At 39.8% G+C, this 18,098-nt stretch overlaps 1 long non-coding RNA gene across 1 annotated transcript; it reads right to left on the reverse strand.

The window, feature by feature from the left end:
* Positions 1 to 11,757: 11,757 nt before the first annotated feature.
* LOC103101081 (uncharacterized) lies at positions 11,758 to 17,637 on the reverse strand. Its single transcript, XR_001627456.2, has 3 exons — positions 17,508 to 17,637; positions 15,564 to 15,659; positions 11,758 to 14,537 (listed from the first exon to the last, which is right to left on the reverse strand). It is a non-coding gene; the product is annotated as an uncharacterized LOC103101081 (long non-coding RNA).
* Positions 17,638 to 18,098: the final 461 nt, after the last annotated feature.

Consider the following 18,098-nt stretch of genomic DNA (forward strand, 5'->3'; position numbering starts at 1 on the left):
TGTGTGTGGGAAAGGGCCGGCTTAAGTAACTGCAGCAGGGAGAGAGGGCGAGAGGGAGCCGGGCTCTGGCCAGCCGGACCCTCCAGCCTGTGGACAGCAGCAGTAAGCCGTCCTTGACACTCGGGGCTAGGAAGCCGGAGAGCTCGGGAAGGGAGAGGAGTCCCTGGAGGGTCAGACTCACTTTGCCACCAGATATCAGCAATTAGCTTCTGACTTGAGGGTTTTCATCGGAGGAAGGAGTTGTGGGTGAGGAGGAAGGAAAACGATGGGCGGGGAAGTCCACCAGACAGCCGGAACAGTCCAGGAGCTGCCCTCTGCTGCAGAGTGCCCTGGGGAGCCTGGATGGCTGAGCCTAGACCAGCACAATTCAGCCTACCTCAGCCTAGCTCTGTCCAGCTTTGCCGGGCTCTCTGAATCTCCCTGCTCCTGAGGAGCCTCGGTCTGGAATGGTGAAATTCAACAACCTCAACTTCTCCTTTATACACCTTTCTAGCTCCCATGGTGTCCAGCACAGGACCTTGTATTTAATTTAATGCTTAGTGAATGAATGAATGAATGAATTATTTTTTTTCAAGAGGTCTCATGATTCAGACCTTGGGTTTTATGGGTGGGGGAGGAAGCATAAATTAAACCTAGCTCTTCAAGTTTACAGTCAAATAGCAAAAGCTAAGGACCATATCCGACTTCCTTCCCACTTACACCCTTGCCCTCTCAGCTCTTCTTACATATTTCACCAACCAACAGGTAATTCCAGAACCTGGATTGTACTTCTACTCACCTACTGGATCAGACCTTTGCCCTCCCTGTGCTGCAGCAGGAGGACAGACTTCTGAGGAGAAACCTCAGCTCTTGGTGCCTGAGCCAGCCTTTCTGATCACCTAATCTTGGTTACACCAATATTAGGGGCACCATTGTTCTACACTGCCCAGGAAATGGGAAAAGGGATGAGCTAACCAGGCCAGGCAAATTCCCATGACACCAGAACTTTTAGTTTCCAGGGCAACAGGCCAAGGTCATTCTCTATTGCTGGAAAACAAAACCAAACACCAGAATAAAAAGTATAGATTGTGAAGAAGCCACTGGGCAGATGTCTGATCATGTTCTTGGGGCATTCATCTCTGCCTGAAGAGGCTGGTCAGTGCTCCTTCAATGGCCAACATAGCCTGAACTCTGTTTTGGGCTGCTGTGACCAATGAAATATGTTTTCAACAAACTCATGACTCAACATACCCCCACTCATGGAAACTATCCCACCAATTCCTGAAATTACTTCTATCTTGAGCTACTTTTGAACATCTGGTCCAGAAAAGACCCTCATCCCAAGGCACAGGGTTCTTAATGATGCCTGGACTGAGAAGAGGGAGTTGGGGTTTACTACTTTAGGTAACAATTGTAAGCCTTTATCCACATTTAAGGGACCCCACTGGAGGAATTCTAGAATGCTTGCCTTGTACTAGAATACCCTTTAATGCCTTGCATAGGACTGGATAACTTTGAAGTGCTTAATTGAATTAAGACCTGAGCATAACTATCACAGGACAAACAGGACGTTGCCACAGGACTCTGATATCTAAAAGAGGGGGAAGATCATACTCCCTTCCTTCCCTATTATTCCCAGAAGGCCATTATGATGCTTTACTATATGAAGTACAATTGTCTGCCAGACACCCTCTGAATTATTGGCTCCCATCTTTCCTGTAGGGCTATGCCTCCCCCAATAGCTGTCCAGTTCTATGTCCTGATTTCACACACACACCCCTCCACCCAATTTAATTGCTAGTTTAAGGTTATAGTTGGGACAGAGAGGTGGCACAGTAGTGAAGAGTATTCAGCTTGGAGTCAGGAAGACTCATTTTCTTGAGATCAAATCTGACCTCAGACATGTACCAACTAGGTGACCCTGGGCAAGTCACTTAACCCTGTTGACCTCAGTCCTTCATTTGTCAAATGAGCTGGAGAAGGAAATGACAACCACTCCAATATCTTTTGCCAAGAAAACTCCTAGTGGAGTCATGAAAAGTCAGACATAATGGAAAGGACTGAACATCAAGATTGTAGTCAGGACTGTGACTTGATAACTGATACTATTAGAAACTACATAAATACCTGCATGGTTAGCCACCAAATCAACCAGTCAATCAAAACCCATCTATTACCCTCTACTATGTGCCAGGTATAGGACCCCAAAGACCAAAAAGGAATAGTCTCTCACCATAAGGCACTAACATTTTATTGTATCAACATTGTTCTTATACATACATATAAACCTATATATGCATATTTGTGTATATGTGGATGAAATATATACTTTAGAATACATAAATATGATTGCTAGAGGAGTCACTAGCACCTGGAGAGATCAGGAGAAAGCTCACATAGAAGGATGCATGTGAGCTAAACTCCAAAGGAAATTACAGCTGAGGAGGCTGTGTATGCCAAGTATGGGGTCAGCTCATGTAAAGGCATGAAGACAGAAGGTGGAATCTCTACCTTGGACAGTGGGTCCCCAGCTGTATCAAGGCTAGAGAAGAATCACTGAAGGACTCCAAACTGAGCTGTAACACAGCTAAGAGCTATAACATCTCTAAGAGCTGTAACACTTTGCCAATTGTCTCATCTCACATTCTACCATTTTGTAGGTAACTAGGTCTCAACCGAAACAGTTGCCTTTGCTTTGATATACTTCCATATTATGTAATGGTTGGGCTAAGTGTGGTGGGAATATTGTTCTTCTTTAGTATACTGGACAATAAAGAGCTTCAGTAGAAATTGAATTGAATTGATCAACCAAGTAATAAACGTAGGTACTTTCCTTGGCTCCCACTCCCACAATTCTGGCACTTTGCTGACTTAGACACACCGAAATATCTGTTATGTCCCTTCCAGATAGGCATAGACCCCCCTGGAGAATTCTGGCTTTCTTGCTCTGTTTCACTTATTGGGCAGCTGATGACAGGGACAGTAGAAGATTCCTTCCAGTTTGGTTTTCAATGAAGAATGTATGGGAAGAACTAAGAATATAGGGAACAAAGCAGGGCTTCTTTCAGGGTAGGGTCGTAGGCCTATGAAGGATTTGCTTCCTCAGTGACCCTGACACTGAGAGGCAAGTCAAAGTCTCAGCATAGTAGACACAGCAACTGTTTGTGGACATTTTTTTAGTTGAAAATTTTTATTTAATTAATTTAGAACATTTTTCCATGGTTACATAATTCATTTTCCTTCCCTCCCCTCATCTCCCCCCCCACCCCCTGTAGCCAAGGAGCAATTCCAATGGGTTTTACTTGTGTCATTGATCAAGACCTATTTCTGTATTATTGATCATTGCACTAGGGTGATCTACATCCCCAATCATATCGCCATGGAACCATATGATCAAGCAGTTGTTTTCCTTCTGTGTTTCTGCTTCCACAGTTCTTCCTCTGAATGTGGATAGTGTTCTTTCTCATAGATCCCTCAGAATTGTCCTGGATCATTGCATTGTGACTAGTAGAGAAGTCCATTACATTTGATTGTACCACAGTGTATCTGTCTCTGTGTACAATGTTCTACTGGTTCTGCTCCTTTTGTTCTGCATCAATTCCTGGAGGTCATTCCAGTTCACATGGAATTCCTCCAGTTCATTATTCCTTTCAGCACAATAGTATTCCATCACCAATAGATACCACAATTTGTTTAGCCATTCCCCAATCAAAGGGCATCCCCTCATTTTTGTGGACATTTTGACTTACGAGGTAATATGTATTAATGGATAGAGATCTAGCCTCAAAGCCAAGAAATTGAAGACCTGAGTTTAAGTCCTGCTGCTGGCACATACTGGACAACTAAATTAACTTCTCAGAGGTCTTAGTAACTCTCAAAAACTGGAGGGGCAAAGAGGGTACTGATCACTATTAGTAAAGGGAGTTTCCTCATCTCTCTACCAATGAAATCCCAGATGCAGTCATTATCATCCCTTGACATTATATGTACCATGTCTTGGAGAAATAGTGAGCCAAGGAAGGCTTGGCTTTTGTGCTCTACTTTTTTCACTTTCCCTTCTCACAGTTATTCTAAACACTGAAGTAGTTTGATGCCATCAACCATGGCACCCAGCCCCATAACACTGCCAAGTGTGCTCAATTTTTGTAAACCTTAAAGTACTTAATAATAGCACATTTATATAGCACTTTCTTTGTGCTAGACATTGTAATAAGCACTTTACAATTATTATATCACTTAATCTTCATAACAATCCTGGGAGGTAGGGGCTATTTTATCCTCATTTTGCAGCTGGGGGAACTGAGGTAGGCAGAGGTTAAATGACTTGCCCAGGGTCGCTTGCTCTTCTCATCATATGAGACATGCTCATATTCTCTCATGAATCCTACACTGAGAATCCACCCATTAGAGTCACACAACTAGTAAGTATCTATCTGCAGATGGATTTAAACTCAGTCCTTACTGACTCTAGAACCAGTGTTCTATCCATTGCATATTATTATTATTAATGATTTATTATTCTCTTTACTTATGACTAGTGTAATATGAGCTAAAAGGCTTCCTGCACTGAAGCTACCCAAGGAGCTATCTCTGGGCTTGTGCTATTCAATATTTTTATTAAAACTTGGGGAAAGGCACTGAATTTAAAGAGGGCACAGAACTCATTAGAGACAGAATCAGGATTCCAAAAGAACCCATGAGGCTAGAACAGGATTGAATCTGTAATAACATTCTTTATTGAATCTTTATTGCAATAAACCATTGGTGTGAGTGTTCTCTTTCCTGTTCATCTTCAGTGATAAAGATAAGAACTCATCCATCTCCATCTTCTCATAACATGTGATTCATGCTCATATTCTCTCATGAATCCTCCATTGAGAAGCCACCCACTAGGCATCATGCCCAATGGCTAGGTGAATAGAATGCTAAGCCTGGAGTCAGAAAAACCTGAGTTCAAATCTAGCCTTAGACACTTATTAGTTTTGTGACTCTGGTCCAGTCACTTAACCCATCTGCCTCTGTTTCTTCATCTGTAAAATGGGGCTAATAGCACCAACCTCATCAAGTTGTTGTGAAGATCAAATAAGATAATATTTGTAAATGCTTTGCAAACCTTAAAAGTACTTTTAAAATACTATTATTATGGTTCCTTGCTCTAACTTCATGACCCACCTACCTTCACATTTCCTGAATTATATCCATTTTGCCTCTTATATTCAGGAAACAGACTTATTCTACTAATTGACGGAATTGACAAAAACAAAATTGAATAGGTAGAAACATCAGGTCCTTCACCTGGATTCAAAAATCAACTGTACACACACAGAATGGGGAAGCATGTCTAGACAATGGTTCATGTATGAGAAAGAGATCTGATGAGTAATTGGGACTGCCAGACAGCAAAATATGAATCAACAATATTACGTGACAGCCCCCCTCCATAAAAAGCTAATGTGACCCCAGCCTATGGTAATAGATGTCTGGAATCTGAGAGAGAAGTCACAGTCCCATCATGAGCTGCTGTGGTCAGACCACATATGAAGCATGGAGGTCACTTCTAGGAGCCATTATTTAGGAATGAGGTGAACAAGCTGGAAAAGATAGAAGAGAGTTATCAGGATTGAAAGGAAACTTGAGACTATCTGAAGGAATTGGGGATCTTTAGCCAGAGAAGAGAAGACTGAGAAGAGGCATGATGACAGTCTTGGAGAATTTCAGGGAATGTTATATTAAAGAGGGATAAGATGTGTTTTGCTTGACCCTAGATGCCTGGAAATAGGAATAATGTGTGGAGGAAGGTCTTCAGGTAAACACTGGATGACCATCTTGTTAGGTATGCTGTAGATGGCATTCCACTTTCTTGTCCCATCTCTTTTTCTGCTTCTCTCTCCCAGAAATCTCTCAATCTAAAGTCATATATCTCCATATATGTGTATATACATATACATATAGGGGTGTATATATATATATATACATACATATATATACACACACAGGGATATATGACTCTCTCTATATAGATATAGATAGATAGATGCAGATGCTCTCTCTGTCTGTCTCTCCCCTTCTCTTTCTGTCTATCTTTTTCTCTCTCTGTCTCTGTCTCTGTCTCTGTCTCTCTCTCTCCCCAAACACACATACACATACAGCATCACAGGACTGTTCTATAAAGGACTCCAAGCCAAACTGGTGGCAAGGTAGAGGGAAATGAAAATTTCTTGACGGTCACATCCATGGTGGGGTAGAATGAGTTTTTAATCAAGATGTTCTCTGAAAGACTGACCTTGATCAGCAATTTCTCTTGTAAATTGGAGGAACCCAAAGGTGCTAAATTTTCCATCCTTTGGTCCATTGCTTTTATTCTAGTAGAGATGTTAGGGAGGGGGAGGGTGGAGTTCTACTCTGTGAAGGACATTCCATAATTTTCCAGCCCTGGCAGACTGAGACCTTTCCCCACCAAGAGTCTCTCTCAGTCCTGGCATAAAGGGGACTGAAACAATGACTTTTGCCTTCAAGTATTATAATGCAGAGTTAAGCACTGATCCTTGCTAAAAATAAATTGAAAAGAAAACCCCAAAGTAGTCTATTTTTGGTTTCTTTTATTTTCCATGCTCCCAGGCCTTTTGTGATCTTCCCGCTCCATTGGAACTGTCTTAAATAAGACCCTTAGTAATGTGACTGCTCATTTAAATATTGCCTGGTAACATAGAAACAATCTGACAAAGTATAGTTGGAATCACTTTAGTTTTAAGGTAAGTGGATCTGGATTCTAGTCTTACCTCTGTTAAATACTAACTGTTCAACTTCAGGCAAATCGCTGAGCCTCTCTCAGCCTTAGTTATTTTTTTTTCCCCATAAAATGGAATTGGAGGATGAAAACTGTCCTACATACTTCATAAGTTCAAATAAGAGAATGTGCTTTGTACAGTAGAAAATGGATATGAGAAATAGTTTCCAATCCCAATTATTTGTAGGAATAGAGGCAAGTAGGATAGGAAAGAAGGAAACAAGGATTTTTAAGTGCCCACTATGTGCTACACACTTTACAATATTACCTCATTTAATATACACAACAACCCAGTAGATAAGTGCCATTAATATCCCCCATTATACAGATGAGGATACTGAGGCAGAGGTTAAGTGACTTGTACAACTATTGTCTTACAGCAGATTTTAATTCAGGTCTTCCTGTGTTCTGGCTACTGTGCCATCTAGCTGCTGAAAGACTGGACCTGTGATTTCATTGGCACAGAGAGCTCTCAAGTGAAGAAATTCCCTATGCCAGTGCAGGGTTGGTAACTTTACTGCAATTTATAATCTTAAAGGATTGCCTACTGCATTGAGAAGTTAATCAACTTGACTAGGGTCACAGAACCAGCATGCATCAGAGGTAAGATTAAATTCAAATCTTCCTGGCTTCGAAGCAGCTCTATTCACTTCACTAAGCTGCTTTCCTTCAGACAAGGAGAGTTATAGATAGCTTTACATTTCAAATAATCAAGAAAGTATTCCTACTTAGCTTTAGGATGTGTTTTTGTACCTGAAACTGACCAATCTGGTTGGGTGACCTTGAGAAAAACATGATTTTTTCAATGCTACCTTTCTATGATTACAAATTGCAGAACGTTTGCTCATATTCAGTGGCAGAGTGAGTTATCTCACCAAGAATTCCCCAAAATATTCATGTGGATATATGATCTCACTGATTTGGGAGTTCCTTCCATCCCATCAATATCTGCCCTTCCTATGTGACTATAGCCCATGTTCGCTCAATATTTGCCCTAGGAGGTCCATCTACCAATCTGAAGGCCTTCCTCAATTTCCCCCCACATCACAAGGGTACCAGGAGAGTACTCTGGCTGTCCAACTGTAATTCCTCACTCATGCTATTTAACTAGCCCATGTTCTTTTCTTTTCTCTTGGTTTTTTTGATGACATCTTTTATTACTGCATTTCATATTTCATCATTGCTCATACTTTGCAGATTGTTAGCATCCTTCATGTGCCATTATTCTGCTCTTTGTGAGACGCTCATCTTTAGTTCCTCAGAGCCGCAACTCACTGCCATTTAGTTAGACCAATAAAATGTTTGTATTGAAAAAACAGGCATTTGCTTTCATTAGAAACTTGGGGTTCAGTACAGAAATTCACCCAACTGATGGACTCCACCCTCTCCCCAGCAACCACCACTACCACCATCACCATCACCAAAATAAAGTTGGATATAGTTTTGTCTTTTTTCCTTTCAGTAAAATGACAAGGGCATCCCACAAAGAACAGCCTCGGGATCTAGAATGTTATCCTATTTCTTCATCTTGACATGAGAATTAACTGCTTCTTGAAACCTCCTCCATCCTGGAAATAAAGAGCATCAGTTCTCAGATAAAAGCAAAGCAAGGCCCTAATTAAGCATTTTCAGTAAAATAATAACCTCTGATGGTCCCAATCACTTCTACCATACATTACTACAATAAAGACTTTTGGTTGTTTCTATAGCTGAAAGTTCAAGAATTTTCCTTACCAAAAATTGATGTTGTTCACCTATGACATATTTTATTTCTCACCATACCATCCCAGAATACATGTTTTCTTAACATTTCTAGAAACAGAAATTCTATAGCTTCTTTGTGGGTAATGTGATTTAGCCCAGGGATTTCCATTTAGTGGTTTGTGAAACCCTTGAGAATTCATGATAATGGTCCAAAGGGATTTTACTAAAAAACATAAATGGTACTGTAAGCAGCAAAGATTTGTCCAGTTCATAAGAAATATATTGTGACAACAAATGTGTACATATTTAAAACATTATAGATTTGTTTGCAAATATTTTAAGTCATCATGATCATGTACAAACAATATTGATGTTCACAAAGTTATTACATCAAACTGATTGCCTCTAATTACAAAGTATTCTTTCCTTCTTAAACCCTTACCTTCTGTCTTAGAAATGATATTAAGTATAGTTCCAAGGTAGAGGAGTGGTAAGGGCTAGGCAATTGGGGTTAAGTGACTTGCCCATGGTCACATAACTAAGAGGTGCCTGAGGCTAGAGTTGGACCCTGGAATTTCCCATGTCCAAGCCTGATATTCTCTTGTGCTATATAGCTGTCTAAGTAAAAAATATTCATGTAGTTTCTCAATCTGACATCAAATTGTTTCCAAACCGCTACAAGATTTTGATATCTGAGCACAAACTGATTCTCAGTAGATAGTTAGAAATAAGTTCATACCTTCATTTTCATTTGGAACATTGCAGCACGGTAACTCTTTCATTTCCTTCTGTTATCTTGTAATCATACCTCATCAACTGTGTAATTACATGGTCAAGATGTTACAAATGTTTATGTTCCCACAATGAGAATATCAGGTTATTTGAAAACCATGATTGCTGGGCATGAGCATTACCAGCCATTCTGAAGCCATCATGGGCCATTACAAACTTAATTTTGCCTCTTATTGCAATCTGAAGACTGTTGACCCTTATTCTCTGTTTATGTTACTATGCTACTATCTGGCAGATTTACAATTAAACTGGTTGGTGGCATTGGTGAGCAATTCAATAGAGTTTATTTGAGAATGTACCTGGGGTGTGTAAGGGGTAAATTTAGGGGTTTTGACTAATATATCATATTAATGGTCACCAGGGATTAATTCAATCCCAATAAAAATACTCATCAGTTTGGGAATTTTATGGTGGTTTAATTAATATAGAGGGAAGGAATTAAGAAGAAGAGAGAGGAAAAAGGGTATAAGATTTCTCTGGCCTAGCCTAAACCAAGGGGAGTTCAGAGAACTCAGGCATGAGGCCTCCTCAGAAGATAAAAACTAGCTCAGCTTCCTGAGAGGATAGTGTTTGGAAAGGTAAAGGAAAAAAAGGAATCAGCCTAAAGTTCAAGAGAGCTTCAAGAGAGCTCAGGGAAGACACCTCACCTGACTCATGCTATTGAGCTTCTCCCAGTCACCGCACCAAGAATGCTCACCACCAAACCTGGACAAGAGCTGCAGGCACTCCAAGATGCCCAGCACGCTGCCACCAGCTACACTGCTGCCAAACCCAAATGTCTGTGTGTGAGAGAGAGAGAGACCCAGAGCTCAACGCATCCGCCACCAAAAGAGACCCGCAAGAGGAAGTGATGTGAATATATAGACTTTTTTTTTTACATCACTTCCTGCATCTCACATGTACCAATGGTAGCTTAAGCTTGACTTAGGATAGCCCAGGGGGTCTGTCAGCTGTTTCTTATTTGTCACTTGCTAGGACATGTCTGTCATAGGTCATCCTCCTCAAAACTTAATCCTTAAGTAGGGGTGTAGACATTCCTGTTTTTAGGATTTTTTAAAACTAATCAGGGTGTAGAAAATCTAAAAATCACAGTGCCAGTGGCAAACAAGAAGGTCACATGACCTTTCTTTACAAAGATTAGTTTGTATATAAGTATTATTAAAAATGAAGCAATATATGCAATTAAAGTTTAAGTATATTTATCATTTAATATGGTGCTTGTCATTAGCCAGGAGAAAAGTTAAATATTTTGTAACATAACTAACTATTCATTTTCATCAATTGGCTTGGTAGGCTTCTCTCATGGAGTTTAATACGCCACAACAGCAGTATTTTAGCCATGGGAGAATGCCCCAATATTTTTCTACTGCTACAAAACAAAGTTGCTTGGAGGAATACATATACTCATCAATTGTACTGCTATAGTATTGTTATGTATTTAAGAAGAGTATTAAATGAATTTTTATAGAAATGTATTTTATTTTTAAAAATAAATTTATGAGTATTAAGTAAATTATAAAAATAAATTTATAGCAGCCCAAATGGATCTCTGGGTAAAGACTGAAAGTGTAAGAAAAAGAGTGATGAAAAATGTATTATTGAGGAATCTCAAAGTATTCATTCAGTTTCAGTACAATCAGGAAACTGGTAAAAAGATAGCTGATAGATTGGCCAATATGACAATAAAAGAAAATGATAAATGTTGGAAGGAATGTGGCAAAATTGAAATGATCCAACCATTCTGGAAGGCAATTTGGAATTACGTTCAAAGGACTATAAAAGTATTGCATATCCTTTGATCTAATAATAACACTACTAGGTCTGTATCCCAAAGAGAGAAAAAAATGGGAAAGGACCTGTTGGTACAAAAATATTTATAGCTGCTCTTTTGGTGTTGACAAAGAATTGGAAACTAAAGGGATGTCCCTCAATTGGGAAATGACTGAACAAATTGTGGTATATGATGGTGATGGAACACTATTGTGCAATAAGGAATGATGAACAAGATAATTTCAGAAAGAGCTGGAAAGACTTATGTGAACTGATACAGAATGAGATAAACAGAATAGGAGACCATTATACACAGTAACAGCAATATTGTAGAATGATCAAATGTGATAGACTTTGTTACTAATAGTAATTCAATGATTCAGGACAATTCTGAGGAACGTAGGACAAAGAATGTTATCCACCTCCAGAGAAAGAACTGTTGGAGTATAAAGCCAGATGAAAACATATGATTCATCACTTGTTTATTTGAGTATTTGTTTGGGGGATTTTGGTTTTAGGGGATTGTTCAATTATGAGATTAAATAATATGGAGATAAAAAATAAAGTAAAAAAATTTTAAAGACCTTTAATAGGTCACAATTCTGAAATAATTCATATAGGTGTTCAAGATACCTGTATCATAAGTATAAAAAACAAGAGAGAAAATATCATGAAGAATACACTAAATCTATTTTTTCATTTCCTAGGAATAATGAATGTGCATGACCACAATGTATAATTTTAATAGAAATTCTTGCAAATAGTTTTAAGCCATTTCTTTTGTCTCAGCATTTACAATTGTGAATCTTAAAATGGCTCAAACTCTACCTTAAAACATTTGGTTAAGGCTATTCCCATTTAAACAATGGAGGTACTTGATCAGGAATGTATTGGGAACTTTAAAATTACTCCACCCATACTTGGGCATACCTTAGGGGAAGATAAAGTTGTAGACTCCTTACTGAACAATGAAAAAGTACTTAACTCATATTTATAGTGAGGCAAAAGCCCTTAAGCTAGGTCTATTTTTAGATTAATACAAAAGGGTGCTAAGTACCTATGAAGGTCAAATTAATCACTAAAAGGGCAAGCTTAGCAAAGAGATGTGAAATACTCAGAAGTTCTAGTCTACCCAGAGAAGGTGATAACAAGATATGAATTAAGAAGGCGACAACAAGTTGTGAATTAAGAATGGTCAGTCCTTTGAAAAAGCATCTACTGTGATTGGTAGATGTGAAAACTTAGGGGAGGTGACATAGGAGAAAATTCTCTTTTAAAGGAGCTGTCTGAACCAGTTCAGGGGAGTTTGATTTACATCAGCTTTGTAAGCTGAACTGGAGGGTCTCTCTGAACACTAGAGTTTTGCTTGGGACAATCTTGTGGTGAGTGATTAAAGACTGACTTAGTTTTCTCTCTTAAAAGAAAGGCCTAGGCCATTGGCCTAGGCCCTAGCCTTCCTATTATTTCCTCTTTCTCTGCCTCTCTCCCTTTCTTCAATTCCTTCATTTATATTAATTAAAATCTCCATAAAATGCTGCTGACTTGGGTATTTCATCTTTGGGAATTTTCCCCATGGCGACCACTTATTTTTGATATAAAATCAAGATGCTAAAAATTATCTTTACAGTTTGAGCAATTCACAGACTTGAAACCCATATTTCCAGTCACACAATCAAAGCATAAAATGTGGATAAACATGTTTATTTTTTTAAGTGGAGAGAATAAGATGTAAAAACACTCAATATTGGTTTATTTCCATGAATAAACAATAAAGTAGAAAAGAAATAGAGGCTTCATATTTAGTAAGTTTCCAAATTGTAAAAAAAAAAATGGGGAAGCTGATAATATTGCAGAATAATTTTTCCTTGTGCCAAAGTAATTGTCAAGGCTTTTTGGGGATAGGTCTGTTAACAAGTTGGAGATGATACCCATTTCTAACAATACAGTGTTTTAATGGATACATGATATGCCAAACTATATTGAATCAATTATTATAGAAGGAGTTCAAAAAAGTCACATTTATGCTTTGCAACTAGATGAGACTACTGATGTTTGTAAGCTAGCAATTTTAATTGTATTTGTAAGATATCTGCATGATGGGAAAGTAGAATATGCTGTTTTGTTACCAGTTGAGAAAGGCATTTTAAATCTAATTAATTTATATGTGAAGAAAAATAAATCAATTGGTCCTCTTGTGGAATTTGCACAGATGGTATAAAATTGATGCCTGGGAAATTTGGGGATATTGTTTTGTGCATTAAAAAATTAGTACCAATATAGTATATATACACTGGAGACACATAAACAAGTTTTGGAATCAAAGATAATGCTACAGTGGGCAGCTGGGTAGCTCAGTGGATTGAGAGCCAGGCCTAGATACGGGAAGTCTTGGGTTAAAATCTGGTCTCAGACACTTTCTAGTTGTATGACCCTGGGCAAATCACTTAAGTCCAATTGCCTAGCCAATACCACTTTTCTGCCTTGGAACCAATACATAGTATTAATTCTAAGATGGATGGTAAGGGTTTAAAAAAAAAAACACCACAATGCTACAACAGCTTAAAAGTGGGTTAGATGATACTATCAAAATAATCTTCTAAAATCAAGACCTATTAACTCTCCATTGGCTACCATTTTATGCAAAGAGATGGGCATCAAGAATATTACACTTTGTAATGGAGGTTTGTGGGTAGTAAAAGAAACAGGATCTAGGAAAGATAGCTGATCTTTAGGTTGACTCAAAGAGAGACGAAGGGGTTTGATTAGTTTCCATCATCAGCCTTCCCTCCTCAGCTATGGCTCCTCTCCCAGATTTGCTCTTATCCCTCTTGTCCCTCTCCACTACTAGAGACTAAAATGTTTCTTCTTAGGAAGATGTCTCTCCCCTTGAAGCTATTCACTCACACTTGATTCAAATTTGGGAAATGATGACCACTTTAACATAAATTAATTCAATTAGGGTAGTATAAAGGAATGACTGGCAGGGGAAAGAATGGGAAAGTAAAGTAGGGAAAAGGGTGTCCCTCTTTCTAACTAACCCCTTTTCCCTCCCTCCTCGAGTTTGTGGGGAACTCAGGCTTTGGCAACCTGAGCCCCCTGAGAGAAAGTCAGGTTGGCTGACCCTGGGTTTGGTCCCTTGGCCACAGTTCAGACCCAGGACACCAGGAGCTGAGGTAAAGTCTGACAGAAACTCAAAAATGTCTTTTCTCAGGTTTCTCTTCAGTAGTCTTTTCAATTGGGAAATGTTGGGGTTAATGATTTCCAATCATTAGCAGGAAAACAGTGGGTAACCCTCAGGAGAGTCTTAACCAGCCCTCTCTCTTCAGCTTCTCAAAACTGAGAGACCAACTGCTCTTCAGAAGGAACCTTCTGGCTTCTCAAGATTCCAGCCTCCTGGGGCCCCTCCTCCAGACGAGGAGAAAACTCTTCCTTTAGTGCCAGCCTCTGTCACAACTTCCAACAGACACAGGTGTTAGATGGAATTTCTATGGCAGTTATCATTCATCTATTGAAAGAAGAAGAGTTCTCTGGTTTTTTTCCTGACCATCTTTTCACTTGGGTAAGTATAAAGTGATATGCCATAGCTTCAAAGATGAACAAGTTTAGCAGACACCTTTTAGAAAATTAATAAACTGAACATATTATTATAGGATGCATATATTCAACATTCAGGATAAAATGAAAACTGTAACTAAGAAACTAAAATTCTAGAGCCACACAATTGAGAAGAATACTGAGTGCTTTGTGACATTATATAATTTCTTATTAGAAGATGAACTATCTTTGGATCAGACTGTCAAAAAAGACATCAGTGATCATATGAAACTTTTACAAGTGACTTTAGATGAATATTTTCCTGAAATTTACAATAAATTAGATTGAGTTTGCAACACATTTGATCTGTCTTTTATATCTCTGGCTGATGAATTAACAATGGATGCAAAAGAAAATTTAATTGGCACATCAATGGATTTTGAGCTACAAACATCATCCAAAAATGACAGTCATCGATGTTTGGCTAGAAATTAAAAATGAATTTAATTCTCTCAGCAGGAGAGCTTGTAAAATTCCTTTTCCATTTTCTACTGCATATTTGTTGAGTGAACATTTTCATTTTGTTCTTGTTTTTAATCAAAATGCAGAAAGAAACAATGCAGAACCAGATTTAAGACTGTGTTTGGTGTTAAGCCAAATATTACAAAACCTTTGTTCAAATAAAAAAGTCCAACATGGAAACGAAGTTTATCTGTGGCTATGAGATAAATGTTAAACATCTTCCAAGTTGTTACTTTTTTCATTAAGATGTTATTTATATTCAACAAAAAGTTTTTCTAAACCCTTACCTTCTACCTTAGTATCTTTTCTAAAACAGAAGAGCAACAAGGGCTAAGCAATCGGGGTTATGTACCAGGGTCAACAAAATTCATTAAAAAAAAAGAAATTTAACATGAAGTCTTAAAATAATAATAAACATAGGAGATTTTGCAAGGGAGAGCATTCTAGGCAAGGGAGACAGCCAGGGAAAACCCACCTGAACCAGGAGATGGAAAGTCTTGAGTGAGGAATGTCATGCAGGCTAATATCATTGGACTGCTTTGTATGTAGAGAGGACTAAAGTGTTAGAATCCTGGAAAGAAAGAAAGGGGCTAAGTTATGAAAGCCAAACAGAGAATTTTATATTTGATCTCAGGGTAATAGGGAGCCATTGCCACTGATTGAATAGGGCATTCAGTCACTCCTAATGTTTGTTGTGACCTCCTGAAGGTAACTGAACCTCCTACTCATAACATTCCTTTAGATTTATTCATTAAGTACTTACAATGTTAAGCTTTATCCCTAAAAAGCAAAACATTTAAATTTGTTATATAATTATATACATATAATATATATATATATTCCTGTACTTATGAAAGATCTTAATAAACCATTATAAAATGGGTCCCTCACAGCTTCTCAGCTTCTTTCAAGTCCTAGCTAAAATCTCACTTTCTACAAGAAACTGTTTCCAGATCCCCCATCAGGCTAATCAATGCCTTCGATGTGGGATTAGCTGCCATTGTCTTGTCCACATCTTGTCTGTGCAAGATGGTTTACATGTTGTCTTCCCTATTAGGCCGGGAGCTCCTAGGACACACACACACACACACACACACACACACACACACACACACACACACACACACACACACACACACACACACCTTCCATTTCAAGCATCCTCTTCTGTTAGCAGTTATCCTGGTGGAGACCATAGACCATTGACTCAGCTGGGCTGCCAGCATCAGCCTCCTCCCCCAGAGCTGGAGCAAGACCCTGCGGCTAACAGAAACCCTAACTGCTCCTTCATTCCTGCTTTACTCCCCCAAGTTCTGCCCCACAAGGCCTAGCTGTTTCCTGTGTAGACCCTGATTGTGCTTGGAGCTGGGGCAGGGAGAGACAGAGACAGAAAGAAAGAGAGGGAGAGAGATGAGCAGAGTCAGAAAGAAAGAGGGGGGGAGAGAGAGAGAGAGAGAGAGAGAGAGAGAGAGAGAGAGAGAGAGAGAGAGAGAGAGAGAGAGAGAGAGAGAGAGAGAGATAAAGAGAGAGACAGAGACAGAGAGAGACAGAGACAGAGACAAAAAGAAAGAGACAGAAAGAAAGAGAGGGATAGAGACTAGCAGAGTCAGAAAGAGAGTAGAGAAAGAGAGGCAGAGACAGACAGAGACAGAAAGAAAGAGAGGAAGAGAGACAGAATCAGAAAGAGACAGAGAGAAAGGGAGAGACAGAGGGAGAGAGATGAGCAGAGTCAGAAAGAGAAAGCAGAGTCAGAAAGAAAGGGGAGAGAGAGAGAGGCAGAGACAAAGGAAGAGAGGGAGAGAGAGAGACAGAGCATGAAAGAGACAGTAGAGAGAGAAAGAGAGAGAGGCAAAGACAGAGAGAGACAGAGACAGAAAGAGAGACAGAGTCAGAAAGAGATAGAAAGGGAGGGAGAAAAGGAGGGGATGAGAGAGACAGAGAGAGAAAGACAGAGAGAGAGACAGAGAGACAGAGAGAGAGACAGAGAGAGACAGAGAGAGAGAGACAGAGAGAGAGACAGAGAGAGACAGAGAGAGAGAGAGACAGAGACAGAGACAGAGAGAGAAGACCTGGGTTCAAATCTTAATCTTAAAGGGGCCTTAAAGGCCTTCTAGTCTAAACTCCTCACTTTAGAGATGAGAAAATTGAGGCTCAGGAAAGCTAACTGGCTTACCCAAGCTCATTAAAGGGGAAAGCTAACTCACCTGACATGGGTTGGATGTCTGACTCTGGACAAGTGACTTAACCTTTCAGGGTTATCTAAGTTAACTGGCAGAAGACTTTCCATTAGAAAGCTGGTACTGATTCCTCCCTGGCAGTTACCTCTAGCAGCGAGATCAGAGGCTCAGCCAGAAGTAAGCAATGCCTCCGTAGCTCAGTGCTGGACCTACCAGATGGGCTCATTAAGTTTAATGCTGACCTGGATAAGCAACGATTCTTCAGTTCGGATCCGTTCAATTCAACCAGCATTTTTCAGTGCTTCGTTTGTGGCCGGAACTGTACTGTTTAAGGAGAACATAAAGGCAAAAATGAGACAGCGCTGCCCTCAGGCACCTTCTGTGGAGCCCAGTGGGGAGGGTGAAGGGCGGCGCTTAGGTGAGGCCTCCTGAAGGCCTGCACCCTCCTGGGCTGCTGAGAAGGGGGCTTGGTGGTTTGGGGGAAATGAGGCAGGACGGGGAGGTGGTGACCAGAGGCCAGGCGCCGCTGGAGACAGTCGCCCCACACAGCAGTCAGGGTAGGAGGTGGTTACCGTAGTAGCTGTTGACTGCTAAAAGGCTCATTAAAGAACTCCCTGATATTAATGGCACCGAGATGGAAAATAATGATGATTAATGCGTGATGAGGCAAAGCATAGATCTTCTCTATGGTGACATCACTCCCGAGCAAGTGCCTCCTTGTACAGCTGATCCTAGAGCTAAAAGAGCTCCGGGGCTGGCTCTGACTTTGCTAATAGGCAATGACGATGGCTTTGGGGCCTCGCTGCCTTCTCTCCTACCCGGGATCAGAATCT

The sequence above is a fragment of the Monodelphis domestica genome, chromosome 2 (assembly GCF_027887165.1).
Source record: "Monodelphis domestica isolate mMonDom1 chromosome 2, mMonDom1.pri, whole genome shotgun sequence".
Classification (NCBI taxonomy): domain Eukaryota; kingdom Metazoa; phylum Chordata; class Mammalia; order Didelphimorphia; family Didelphidae; genus Monodelphis; species Monodelphis domestica.